We start from the raw sequence: 14,897 nt of genomic DNA on the forward strand, positions 1-14,897 counted from the left end.
TATATTGGTTGTGAAGAGAGAGGGTTAGAGGAAGCCATTTTAAATTCAGAGGAGACAGGAGGAATAGACTTACCAGAAGAGACATTCAGAGGTGCTGAAGTTTTGCTTCCAGAAGTTTCTCCAAGTCTGGCTTTCTTTGCTCTCCTTGCCTCAGCAGCTATCAGTTTCTCAGAGACACCTCTCTTGTATCTGACCAGATCTTCTACTGAATCCAGACAGTCGTCGAGACTGAAATCAGAAATATCAACGCCTTCATCCAGACGATCCTGAAGGTAGATAGCAATGGCACTCTTGGGTTCATTCTTGAAGAACCTGGCAAGGCCATGAGGCATCTTCCTCTGATCTTTTAGAGATTCCCAGGATACATCCAGAGTTGGCTTGACTCTGATCTCTTTGATGATTCCCATGCTCTTGAGGTTTTTGGCATTTAAAGCTCTCCCTACATCAATTGCCAGATCATCCATACATCTGGTCTTTTCCAGATCATCTACCAATCCATGCTCAATGAAGATGTCAGAGAGCAATCTCCCCAGAGGGATGTAAGACCTTGGCTTCATGTTGTTTCTGGTTTCTCTGACAGAATCCCTCAGATATCTGAAGAGAAGAACAGGGAGGTTGATCTGGATACCCTTCTGAATGCAATATAAAATGCATTTCTGATCAGCATTTATATAATCCGAAGAGTTAGAGGCTGGACGGTGATGGATGGTTCCCAGAATTATTTTCAACCATACTCGGAGGTTCTGATGCAATTCCTTGTTCTTAGAAGGGTTTCCCTCAGCGTTTGGCTTGAAGATAGTTGGGTTGATAACCTCAGTGATGCGTTTTGACCTAGGAGGAATGTTGTAAATCCTCTTTCCTCCAGTAGTCTCCATGTTCAGCAGGGAGGCAATTGAAGCTTCAGTGATTACAATCTTCACTCCCAGAACAAAAGAAACAATGAACTGGTCATCTGCATCTGCATGTCTCCAGAATTCTTTGACAAGAAGAGGGTAAATGGGACCATAAAGCCTGTTGAAGTAGTTTTCCCAACCTTGCTTGCGAAGATCTTCAGTAAGATCAACGCCATTTCTTCTTAGGTTGTCAAAATCAACCAAGGATTCACACAAAACATCCAAACCTTCAAAGGGAGTTGAAAGGTTTATGTGGCTTTCTCGGTCAAGAATGTGGGGTTCTTGATAAACAGGGGTTATGGTGACACCTGTAACAGTGGGTGTTTGAGTGTTTGAGGTTTGGGGATTAGAAGCGGATTCCATCTGTTGGGAGAAGTTAAAAACTTCTTGCTGTTGAGCATCCATGAAGAAGATTGATGAAGAAGGTGAAGAACTTGCAGAGAACTTGCAGAGAAGGGTTTAGGGTTTTAGAGTGAGTGAGAGTGATAAGTGTGTGAAATGTGAGTAAAGTGTTTATATACCTAAGTAAAACACATGCAAAACGACACCTCAGAATGCGTTAAACACAATACTCAAAATAGCACGCTTGGGGGAAAAATGATTACAGCTCATTAATGAATGTCTAATCCCACAGTTTGCACACTGCTCGAGGAAAACTCAAACGTCTGCCTTTTGAATTTCTTGACAGCTGTCTAGAAGTTCTAAGGTTTGACGCTCAGAGCTCCACGTGTTTAATGTATCTGATTTTCAGGAATACCAAGAGATTGGTTCTGAAGATTTCTAACTCAGATATCTTCTTAACAATGTAGAAGTATCAGAGTCAGAGGCAGAATCATATTTGTTTTTATCAGAATCTTATTTTATATTTTTCAGAGCCATACTTCATTCAGGACAATTTTTAATGTTCAGATTTTCTAAGATGAAAAGAAATCTATCTTCAGCTAGAGGCTTAGTAAAGATATCTGCCCATTGATGTTCTGTATCAATGAACTTCAGCGTTACTATCCCTTTCTGAACATAGTCTCTAATAAAATGATGTTTAATTTCTATGTGTTTGGCTCTGGAATGTAAAATAGGATTCTTACTCAAACAAATAGCAGCAGTATTATCACAAAGGATAGGAATGTTACTCTCAAATATCTGAAGATCTTCTAGCTGATGCTTCATCCAGAGCATCTGAGTTGTGCACAGTGATGCTGAGATGTATTCTGCTTCTGCAGTTGATAGAGCGATAGTTGACTGTCTTTTGCTAGCCCAGGAGATTAGATTGTTTCCCAGAAGCTGGCAATTTCCAGATGTGCTTTTTCGTTCTATTCTATCTCCTGCATAATCTGCATCACAATAACCAGAGAGCCTATACTCTGATGTTTTCTCATACATCAGGCCCAGGTTAGGAGTTCCTTTTAGATACTTAAGAATTCTCTTAACAGCTGTTAAATGAGATTCTCTAGGATCTGATTGGAATCTGGCACAAAGACAGACACTAAAGAGAATATCAGGACGAGTAGCAGTCAGATAGAGAAGAGAGCCTATCATACCTCGATAGAGCTTCTGACAAACCTTGTTGCTTACCTCTTCCTTTTCCAGAATGCAAGTTGGATGCATGGGAGTCTTTGCAGAGTTGCATTCAGTCATGTCAAACTTCTTCAGAACGTCTTTAATGTACTTGCTTTGATGAATGTACGTGACTTCTGGAGTTTGATTGATTTGAATTCCCAGAAAGAACTTTAGTTCTTGCATCAAACTCATTTCAAATTCTGCCTGCATTAACTTAGAAAATTCTTGGCAAACAGAGATATTAGCAGAACCAAAAATAATATCATCAACATAAATCTGGCATATCATGAGATCATTATTAAGGTTTTTACAGAAGAGTGTAGAATCAACTTTCCCTCTGATAAAATTTTGTTCCAGAAGAAAATTGCTTAAACGTTCATACCAAGCTCTGGGAGCTTGTTTAAGTCCATATAAGGATTTTTTAAGTTTAAAAACATGTTCTGGAAAGTTTGAATTTTCAAATCCTGGAGGTTGATTGACATACACTTCTTCTGAAATATAACCATTAAGAAATGCACTCTTGACATCCATTTGGTATAATTTGATAGAATGATTAATAGCAAAAGATACAAGAAGACGAATAGATTCTAACCTCGCGACTGGAGCAAAGGTTTCATTATAATCAATACCTTCTTGTTGACTATAACCTTGAGCTACCAGTCGAGCTTTGTTTCTGACAACTTCTCCTTTCTCGTTCAGCTTGTTTCTGAAAACCCATCTGGTTCCAATGACATGAGTGCCTCTGGGTTTAGGAACGAGATCCCAGACATCATTCTTGGAGAATTGATCTAACTCTTCTTGCATAGCTGCCACCCAATCGTTATCTTGAAGAGCTTCATCACAGGACGTAGGCTCAATCAGAGACACTAGTCCCAGAGGAATATCTTCAGAAGTTCTGAAGGTAGATCTGGTTCTAACAGGTTCATCTTTGTTTCCCAAAATCAAATCTTCAGATACGTTAATGCGACTTTTGACTTTCCTCGGAATTTCTGGAGATTTAATTTCTTCAGAGTCTTGAGTGACAGTTGCTTCTGGAGTCTTCTCAGATTCTACCAGAGTGATCTCTAAATCTGCAAACTTTTCAACTAGCTTTGACTTTTCAGGGTCAAGCTTATCATCAAATCTAACATGAATTGATTCCTCCACAATTTTGGTTTCTGTGTTGTATACTCTATAGCCTTTAGAGCGTTCTGAGTATCCTAACATAATACCTTTCTGTGCTTTGGAATCAAACTTGTTCAGATGTTCTTTAGTATTTAATATAAAACAAATGCATCCAAAAGGATGAAATATGAGATGTTGGGTTTTCTTCCCTTACACAGTTCATAGGGAGTCTTTTCCAGAATAGGTCTAATAGAGATTCTATTCTGAATATAACACGCTGTATTTACAGCTTCTGCCCAAAAGTGCTTTGCTACATTTGTTTCATTGATCATGGTTCTGGCCATTTCTTGGAGTGTCCTATTCTTCCTCTCTACAACTCCATTTTGTTGTGGAGTTCTAGGGCAGGAGAAATCATGGGATATTCCATTAGAATCAAATAATTCTTCAAAATCTTTATTTTCAAATTCTCCACCATGATCACTTCTGACTCTAACAATTTTAGAGTCAAATTCTTTTTGCACTTTAGAACAGAAACTGGTGAATACAGAGTGAGACTCACTCTTGTGCTTTAGGAATTTTACCCATGTCCAGCGGCTGTAATCATCAACGATTACTAGTCCATACTTCTTTCCATTGACTGATGCTGTTTTCACAGGGCCAAATAAGTCAATGTGAAGAAGCTCCAGAGGCTTAGAGGTAGAAACAACATTTTTCTTCTTAAAAGATGTTTTTGAAAACTTTCTTTTTGACGAGCTTCACACAGAGCATCTGAAGAAAACTTCAGTTTAGGCAGGCCTCTGACTAACTCAAGTTTAGTTAGCTGAGAAAGTTTTCTCATGCTAATGTGGCCTAAGCGTCTATGCCATACCCATTGCTCTTCGTGAACTGACATTAAACATTTAACATTTTGATCTTTTAAATCAGAAAGATTTATTTTATAAATGTTGTTTTTCCTCTTGCCTGTGAAAAGGACAGAGCCATCGTTCTGACTAATGGCTTTACACGTTTTTTGATTAAAGATTACATCATAACCGTTATCACTTAATTGACTTATGGATAACAAGTTATGCATTAATCCTTCTACATAAAGAACATCAGATATAGAGGGAAGAGTACCATTACCAATAGTTCCGGAGCCTCTGATCCTTCCTTTCTGATCTCCTCCGAAGCCTACAAATCCAGCGTCTTTAAGTTCCAGGCTTTGGAACATAGACTTTCTTCCCGTCATATGTCGCGAGCATCCAGAGTCCAGGTACCATGACTGGTGTCTGAACTTTGCTGCACAGGATATCTGCAACATAGATAATCTTATCTTTCGGTACCCAGAATCTCTTGGGTCCTTTTAGATTAGTTTTCCCAGAGTTTCTCACAACTTTGGGTCTTCTAGCATTTTTAAATTTGTGTTCTTGTGTGTGTGTGTAATGGTATGAAAAAGGAGATTTAATTTGGTTACTGGTAGAGGTTTTATTCTCCTCAGAATCATACCCAATTCCCCTTTTATTATTCTGACTTACTCCATAAATCATGGATGCCATAATACTCCTATCTATCCCATTCTTCATAAATTTTTGAAAGGCTTCTTCATATTTATAAATAATTTCATTTGAAGTTTGTGGTGCTTGAGACAACGCTTCTTCTAATTCTAAGCTTTTTGTTTTAGCTCCATCTCTTTCTAACGTTAAAGATCTGATAGTATCTTCTTGTGCTAGAATTGTTGTCTCAAGTTTACTACATTCTTCAGATTTTGCTTTAAGAAAGCCTTTAATGCTTTTAACTTTTTGTTTTAATTTCTGAAGAGAGGTAAGAGTTTCTGATAAACATGATTCTAAGTCAGATCTAGAAAGTTCAGAAAATACCTCTTCAGATTCTTCATCTGAGCTGCTGGATGTGGTAGCCATAAGTGCTACGTTGGCTTGTTCATCAGAGTCAGATTCTGATGATCCTGATTCACTATCGTCCCAGGTGGCCATTAATCCTTTCTTTGTTCTGAAGGTATTCTTCTTGAAGCTTTCTTTTCTAGGGTTGTCTTTCTTCAGCTTGGGGCATTCATTTCTGTAATGACCTGTTTCTTTACATTCAAAACAGGTAATATCTTTATTAGGTTTACCTTTTGAAGTTGACTCTGATCGATCCCCTCTGGGTCTTGATCTTCTGAAGTTGTTGTTGTTCCTTCTTTTCCAGAGTTGCTTAACTCTTTTGGTTAGTAAGGACAGTTCTTCTTCATCATCAGAGTCTTCAGGTTCAGAGTCGTCAGTATCTGCAGTTTCTGCCTGGAGAGCTTTGGTTCTGTCTGACTTCCGTCTTTCAGGTCTGGACTTCAGCGCCACTGACTTGTTCCTTTTCTGAGGCTCATCCTCCTCTAGTTCTATCTCATGACTTCTGAGAGAACTAACAAGTTCTTCAAGGCTGATATTGTTTAGATCCTTTGATAACTTCAGAGCAGTAACCATTGGTCTCCATTTCTTTGGCAGACTTCTGACTATCTTCTTAACATGATCTGCAGTCGTGTATCCTTTGTCTAGCACTTTAAGACCTGCAATAAGAGTTTGAAATCTGGAAAACATAGCTTCTATAGCTTCATCATCTTCCATCTTGAAAGCTTCATATTTCTGGATCAGCGCCAGAGCCTTCGTCTTCTTGACTTGGGAATTTCCTTCATGGGTCATCTTCAGAGAGTCAAGTATATCTTTAGCAGTCTCTCTGTTGGTGATCTTTTCATATTCATTGTATGATATAGCATTTAGAAGTATTGTTCTGGCCTTGTGGTGATTTTTGAAAACACGTTTCTGATCTTCTGACATTTTGCTTCTGGGAACTTCAGCTCCATTTAAGATTGGAGGTTTGTATCCATCTGTGACAATGTCCCAGAGGTCAGCATCATAACCCAGAAAGAAACTTTCGATTCTATCTTTCCAGTAATCAAACTTTTCTCCATCAAAAATAGGAGGCTTGGCATTGTAAGAATCTTTCTCATTTGAGTGGGCCATTGTTTTTCTCGAACTGGATCTCTCTACACGGTTAAGTGTTTGATTAGAAAATCAATAACAGAGCCGGAGCTCTGATACCAATTGAAGGTGAGAAAAACAAGAAAGGGGGGGTTTGAATTGTTTGAAAAATAAGCGCTTTTCAAAAAGAAAATCACACAATGATTTTATACTGGTTCGCTTATAACACAAAGCTACTCCAGTCCACCCGGCCAAGGTGATTTCGCCTTCAACAAGGACTTAATCCACTAATCTTGAAAGATTACAAACAACCCCTAAGAGAGAAGAAAATCTCTTAGTCTTCTCAAGTCTACTGACTACAAAGAGTCACTTGAGGAAATCAAATAAAAATTAGATACAAGATATGTAATCTAGAGTGCTTCTAAGAAAGCAAGTATTACAAACTTAAGAACAGATTTTTCACTTAATAAGCAAAAGCTTAGTGAAATTCTTTGGGAGCAAAGATGATTTTCTTGAGCGTGAAATAATTCAGTATATTTTTGGCTGGTTGATTTCTTGCTTACTGAAAGTTGATTTCTTCTCTATTTATATAGGAGTTGAAGTAGTGTTGAAATAGAGTTGAAGTAGAGTTAAATCTGCTGGATAATGAGATGTAATTACGCCATTCCATAAATAGCTTTTGCAGGAGACTTTTTCTTTTAGAAGTGACTACTTACCACAAGTAGTATCTTCTCTCTTGGAAGAGGAGATTAACGTCTCTTTCTAATTGAGGAAATCCATTTGCAGAACTTTAACTTGGCTTAAACGTTACTTCATCATGATTAACAAATCTGATTAGAGTCTTCGTGTATCTGGAGAATCTTGGGATCTGGCTTCTGATGTTATTTCTTGAGAGTTCAGATAGCGCTGATAAATTTCAGAGTTTACAGAAGGCATTTGTTCAGAGTCAGAGCTTCTTGAAACGAGATTCCACTTTAGATGCTTCTGATACTTGATAATTTGTATCTGATCTTGTTGTGCATCTGATGACATCATCAGATTTATTTCTTCTATCTTTAGAACCCTGCACACTTAGAAACTTTTCGTTAGGGTGCCATTTTTGGTTTCATCCTTTGTTATCATCAAAATCAAGGAATCTGTTGTAGAACAATTTTTGTTCTTACAAGCGTCCTTTCTAAACTCTCAAGCACTAGATCCTCATAGGTCAACTAGTCTTTCATCCAGGAAACTCTAAGGAGTTCAAACATTAAAGACCTTGAAGTGATGATGGAAATTATAGATGGAAACTCATTACTCTCTAGGATCGCGCCCATCACAATATACATCAAGTAGAGAAACTTTCCACTTATCCGATAGACGTTTCCCTAGTAAAGTGAACATATTGATCATATTCCATGATATAAGGAACTTTATATAGAAGATGATTGTCAACCCCTCTACTGAAATGCCTTTAAGGAGAAGAAGAGGCTTGTTGGCCCCACATACACCATTACTAAGGTGCACGAAGGGATAGTCGAACAACACTTGGTAGCCCATGTTATAGCTAAAAAATTCCTCAGGGTCGGGTCTTATTTTCCCTTTATGGTCCATGTCACCAAAGATTATGTGAACAAGTGTAGTCGGTGCCAATGACATGGAAATGCTCATAACGCTTCTCTATCTGAGTTACATGTGTTGATACCGCTATGGATTTTCTCCCAATGGGGAATGGAATTCATCGGTTCCTTTACTTTATCTTCGGGCCTATCAAAGTTCCTAATTATGGTAGTACTTTACTTTACAAAATGGGTCAAAGCAGAGACCTTAGAAAATATCATTGTTGCAAACACTTTAAAGTTCTTCAAAAGAAACATCTTGGCCAGGTACAAAATCCTTCAATCCATCGTAATGGACAATGGGACACTATCATATATAAGAACTTGAAGAAGTTGCTTGAGGGATTGAAGGTTAAACATCACTTCACTTAGGTCTAACACCCTTAGGCCAACGAGAAAATAATAGTATATAATTGGATTTTATTGAGAGAATTGAAGAGGGGGACCAAAGCAGTTAAAGAGAATTTGGAATAAGAGTTGTTGCGTGTTCTTTGGGCTTATAAAACCGAACCACATTCAATAACAAGTGAGATGCATTTTTTACTAACTTAATGGATTGAGGTCGTCATCTTTGTGGAAATAAGGGAAATTTTATTGGAGAATAATAAATCCTCTACTAGGAGACAAGTCAGCAACTAAGAGACACAACTTTGTCTCATCAACTTTGGATAACATGGAAGATTAGGGCTAAGAAATCCACATATAACAGTTGTCTTTGGACCTTAAATCCTTCATGAGAACTTGTTGATATTTGTTGGTGATAATACAATCACATTTGCCGAAGGTTACAATCAACCCTTGATCACACAATTGACTTATGCTAATCAAGTTAGTAGTTAAGCATCCTACCAACAACACATCATTAAGACAAGGAATACCATGGCCAACCATTATTCTTATTCCCTTTGATCTATCACCAAAAGTGACATAACTATTGGAATAGAAGTCCTTGAGATATGTCTTTTCTCCAGTCATGTGTTTGGAGCACCCAATATCAAAATACTAATCTTTTCTTGAAGAAACTCTGAGACATGTATGAGTTATGAGACTCATGATAGCTTCTTTGGGTTTCCGTTCCTTATTTGCTTGAGATTTCTTGCATTTCTTCCTTTTAGTCCTTGGCTGATTATAAAATTGAGGCTAACCATACAACCTATAGCGAAAGGGTTTTATATGACCATATCTACCACAATGGTGACATCTCTTTGCAGAGTTCTTGTAACCTCTATGTTGAGGGTACACATGTCGAACATGAAGCTGAGATATGTGATCCATTATTTGAAACCCAGTCTTCTTCTTAGGTAGGACAACCTTTTTAGAGTGGATTTTTCCTTTCTTGTTCATGTTGGATTCAAATCACATTCTCTTTATATTTGTGAACATCTTCCTAACTTCCAATATTTAATCTAGAATATTTGAAATATTTTTCAACATACGCACAAATTTTGTCATATTATCAAGTTTGGAATTTAGAAATGCCACTTCTTCTTCCAGACCTGTGATGGTTGAGACAAGGTTCTCCTTTTCCTTCTGAAACATGCCTATGGTTTTATTCTGATTCTCCATAATTAGGTAATCTTCCTTCCACTTGGTGTACAAGAGCCTGTATGTAGTAGTTAAATCTTCATCAGTCACGTCTTCATCACTAGACACACTTTTAGATTCAAATTTTCTAGTGAAAGCCATTACATTGTTGTAAGTTTAACTTATAGAATCAAAATCAGACGCATGCAATGTAGACGATAATCCCTGTTTCTGCTTATTGAGAAAATTAGGGAATTCAGCTATGATATGACCAAAGCCTTCACATTCAAAACATATAAATTTATTTCCTTTGTCTTCATTCATGCCCTTACTCTAGGGAACAATGTCGGACCTGATGTCTTGAACATTTATCCTCCATTTTCTTCCCAGCTTCTTCAAATTTTTGTTAAACTTCCTTCCAACATAAGCTATAGAATCTGACAGATCATTATCACCTTGATCTTCATCCTCTTGAGTGTTGGGTACAAATTCTACACCTTTGTTATTCTTTTGAGATCTTCCATTTATAAAAACTTCAAAAGTTTGAAAAGAGCCAATGAGTTCATCTACTTTTAAGGTGCTTAAATCTCGGGCTTCTTCAATAGGTGTTACCTTCATGTCGAATTTCTGAGGCAAAGATTTGATAATCATTCTAACTAGCTTTATTTCTAGCGTTTCATCTCCCAATGCAAAAGAATTGCTGGTTATGTCATGAAGTCTAATGTTGAACTTAGATATGGATTCATCTTCCAACATTCTTAGATTCTCAAACTTGGTTGTGAAGAGCTACAACCTTGACATGCTAACATTGGATGTGCCTTCATGAGCAGTCTTGAGAATCTCCCAAGCTTCTTTAGCTACAATACAAGTGTTGATTAGTTTGAACATGTTCTTGTCCAAATCATTTAATATAGCATTCAAGGCTTTATCATTTCCAAGAGATTTATCATATCCTTCTTTAGACTAATCAAATTAATACTTTAAACTTGTTAAACCATCTTCAGAAGTGATCACATGATCTTTCTAATCTTTAACCACAACCTTCCAAGTTTTATTGTTAATAGATTTGAGAAAAGAAACCATCTTTGCTTTTGAATAGTCATAGTGTATGCCATCCAAAATAGGTGGCTTATTGATAGAACCTTCATGCCTAGTGTAAGACCCTAATTTTGACCCTAAGATCCCTCATGGCATCATATCATTGCTCAGTGCATTGCCTCAAGGTCATAGCATGTTTGACTACTTAACCCTAGGTTTGGGACTTGTGTGAGTGGTTTGAGACCACCAAGCATGCTTGTATTGTATATTATTTCTTTTCTTATTTTTGATTACTAACCAAAAGCACAAAAATATGTCACTAACTCTTTTTGTTTTGAAGCTCAAGTGATCATGTGCTCCCATGCTCCTAGGAGGCTCCTAAGCTCAATGCAATGGCTAGATGAAGATGAGAAAAAGCATGACAATGGTCCACAAAGCTCTTAATCATCATATATGTCTCCTAATTATATCAATTTGCCAATTTGATCAAGATAACCCAAAGGACTTGAAGATTGTTTCCCAAGGAAACCCTAATTCAACTATGCTTTGATTGTGCCTTGCTCATGAAGCAACCTCAACCTATGATCAAATTTAATCAAGGGAAGTTCTTTCATTAATTATTTCATTCATATATGAGCCTATTTGAGGCCCCTCAATCATTCATTCATCAAGATTGGAAGTTTGGCCTTGAAAAGTTGACTAGTCAAGTCATCTGACTAAACTGAAGATCACTGAGATACAACTTTTAATGTGTTTGTCAAATGAAGATTATCCAAAAATAAAAAATCTTCTTAAGAACCATATGAACAACTTTCATGTTCACTAAAAATCCATTTGAAACTTGGAAGGTCATCATTCATTTCAAAACATTATAGGTCATTTTGACTGAAACCCTAATTTTGGGTCAACTTCCCAAAGACCTAACTTCCTTAATTTTTATGATTTTGAGGTGAGATCAAATGCATTGGAAAGATTAAGATGTCTACTTCAAATGTTATGTTGGACAAAATTTCATAATTGATGACACTGAAATTCACCGTATTTTCGACTCCGATTTCACATGCATTTTAGTAGTTTTATTGTTATTTTGTTGTGTTATTACTATGTTTCTCTTTGTTTTCAGGTTTTTACTTTAATCGGAGCCCCGATCGAGAAAAGGAGTGAAAAAGAGCCAAAAACCCTAAAATTCAGCATTTTGTACTTGTGGCTCCCACTGTGGCTGGCGCCATAGACCCTGCCATGACGTGTCCTATCTCAACTTCCCTCAACTGCCACGTTCCCCACTACTTCCACTAAGGCGCCTCAGGTTGGCCTTATGGCGGGCGCCATGGCCTTGTGGCGGGCGCCACAAGAGGAAATGTTTTCCCTCCCATTTTCAAGTTGAAGGGCATCCTTGTTATTTCCATCTTTTTACTTGCTTATAAATAGAAACTCGAATTCACTTGTTTAGATATCCAAACTTAGAGCAGAGGCAAACTCAGAGCAAACTTCGTTTCACTTAGGCATATATTCAGTATTTTAAAGTGGTAATCGCTTCGCATTGGGGTGTTACCACAATTGTGTAATCGAGTTTTGTGATTGAGTCTGTAATCCAGTTTGGAGCACTTTGGAAGGAAGTTAATCCTGCCGCCATTTTCATTTTCGCTTCGCATTTTATTCAACCCTCCGATTGGAGCAGGTTTTTATTACTTTGCCTTTATCTATTTTATTTTCCCGCACTCGCTTTACTTTATTTATTTCTCGCACTCGCTTTACTTTATTTATTTCCCGCACCCGCTTTACTTTATTTATTTCCCGCACATGCTTTACTTTATTTATTTCCCGCACTCGCTTTACTTTCATTTATTTCTCGCACTCGTTTTACTTTATTTATTTCTCGCACTCGCACTACTTTTATTTACTTTCCGCACTCACACTACTTTTATTTAAATTAATGCACCTTTACTTTACCATGTCTAACTAAATCTATAAGGTTAGAATGTAAGGATCGTAATTGAACCGATAATCCGTACAAATTGTTCGTAGAAACACTTAAGGGCTATTTTAACTTTCAACTTAAGTTTTCCCGCACTTAATTTCCGTTGGGTAAGATCGAAAGTCGTCCAACTTCTTTTTAAACTTAATTGTTTTTAACTATTTCAAAAACAGCGGAAGCGCTTTGTTTAGTTCATTAGGAGTTTTTAACTTAAGAAGAAAAGATATTTTAAAACTATTTTCGGACGCGTTTATAAGTTTAGAATCTGGTTCGCGAGAACCTCTTTTGGTTAAGAAATCCAGGTTAAAATACTTTTCAACTTAGTCAAGATACTATATTTCTTAAAAATAGGTTTACTACTCTAACGCAATGCACGCCTTTTTATAAGTGACAATAAGAGGGTTTGATTAGGGAGTACAACTCGGTTCTGAATACGCGAAAGCGACAGTTCCTGTTAAATTAGTTCTTTTCAAAGTAGGAAACACTGCCCATAAGTAGTTCTATCAGCAAGTACTTGGATTATTAATTGATTATGTGAATTACATTCGAGCCTGTCTTTATTAATTGAACTTTATTTAATACGTTATTTTTCATTGCACACTCTAAAACCCCTATTTTGATTACCTAAGATAAACACCATAACAATAGATAATGATAGATTGACACTTGGTCTCTGTGGATTCGACAATCTTTTATATTACTCTGACGCGTTCGTATACTTGCGAAAAGCACGCATCAAGTTTTTGGCGCCGTTGTCGGGGACCAATTTCGTCAAATTTCATTTCCCTATTGTTATATCGTTTAGACTTAGGTTATTTCCCGCTGGTCAATGCGAAGAACTCACAGCACTGGAAGTTTAAGTTTAGTATACCCTCTGGCGGAACCTGAACGTTACGCTCGCGCACGTTTATTCTTTCATAGAATTAGGAGAGCTATGGCCGAAGATCAAAACCAAAGACCTCTTAAGGATTTCTCTCAACCATCCAACGAAGAACCTAGTTCTAGTATAGTAAACCCAACCATCCCAGCTAATAATTTCGAACTTAAACCATCCCTGTTGCAACTAGTGCAACAGAGACAATTCGCAGGTCTCGCTACTGAGAACCCAAACCAACATTTAAAAATATTTCTTCAATTAGCAGACACTTTTAAAACCAATGGAGCTTCTCCTGAGGCAATACGTTTAAGACTATTCCCTTTTTCCCTCAGAGATAAATTCCTATCATGGTTAGATTCCCTTCCACCCAATTCCATTACGACTTGGGATAACCTTAGAAGAGTATTCCTTGCTAGATACTTTCCCCCAAGTAAGACCGCTGTTCTTCGAAACCATATAACTAGATTTACCCAGAACCAAGGAGAATCGTTGTTCGAAGCTTGGGAGAGATATAAAGAGTTGTTAAGAGCATGCCCACATCATGGCTTAGAAAATTGGTTAATCAGTCAAACCTTCTATAATGAACTTCATTATAACACTAAGATGACCATCGACGCTGCCGCAGGCGGTGCTTTGATGAACAAACCTTATCCTGAAGCTAGTGCCCTCATCGAAGATATGGCTCAAAACCATCAATCATGGGGAGTCGAACGAGCGATAGTTGAGAAGAAGGAAGCCCAAGGAGGAGTGCATGAACTAAGCTCTATATACATGATGCAAGCTAAAATGGACGCATTAGCCCTTAAAGTCGAGCATATGTGCATAAACCCGAATACTGTAACCGCAATTTCTTCGGATTGTGAGATATGTGGAACCAAAGGACACCAATCTGCAGAATGCAGTCTATTAAACGAAACCCACTTTGAGCAAGTGAATTACACCCAAGGGAACCTATACTCGAATACCTATAACCCTGGATGGAGGAATCACCCGAACTTCTCCTATGAAAATAATAACCCTATCCAAAATAATGCACCTCCGAGACAATCAGATTACCAAGCCCCAAGACCAAATCAACATATGCAACCTGTACCACCAAAGCCAAGCCTTGAGAAAATTATGGAAAATTTTATCACTGCTCAAACCCAACAAAACAAAGAGTTCATGAACCAAAACATTCACGTTAATGAACTGATTACCCAGTTAGGAACCAAGGTTGACCAAATAGCTACTCATACTAAGATGCTTGAAACCCAGATCTCTCAGGTAGCTTTAAACCAAGCCCCCCAAACCACACCTGGAGGACAGTTCCCTGGACAACCTCAACAAAATCCGAGAGGACAAGCCAATGCCATTACCCTACAAAGTGGGAATGCTTATGATGAGCCA

General features: G+C 37.6%; 1 non-coding gene across 1 annotated transcript; it reads right to left on the reverse strand.

Annotated features, from left to right (window-relative positions):
- Positions 1 to 13,949: 13,949 nt before the first annotated feature.
- Positions 13,950 to 14,056, reverse strand: LOC127109831 (small nucleolar RNA R71). The gene has a single exon (XR_007797081.1). It is a non-coding gene; the product is annotated as a small nucleolar RNA R71 (small nucleolar RNA).
- Between the last annotated feature and the right edge of the window lie 841 nt (positions 14,057 to 14,897).

The sequence above is a fragment of the Lathyrus oleraceus genome, chromosome 7 (genome assembly GCF_024323335.1).
Source record: "Lathyrus oleraceus cultivar Zhongwan6 chromosome 7, CAAS_Psat_ZW6_1.0, whole genome shotgun sequence".
NCBI classification, from domain to species: Eukaryota; Viridiplantae; Streptophyta; class Magnoliopsida; order Fabales; family Fabaceae; genus Lathyrus; species Lathyrus oleraceus.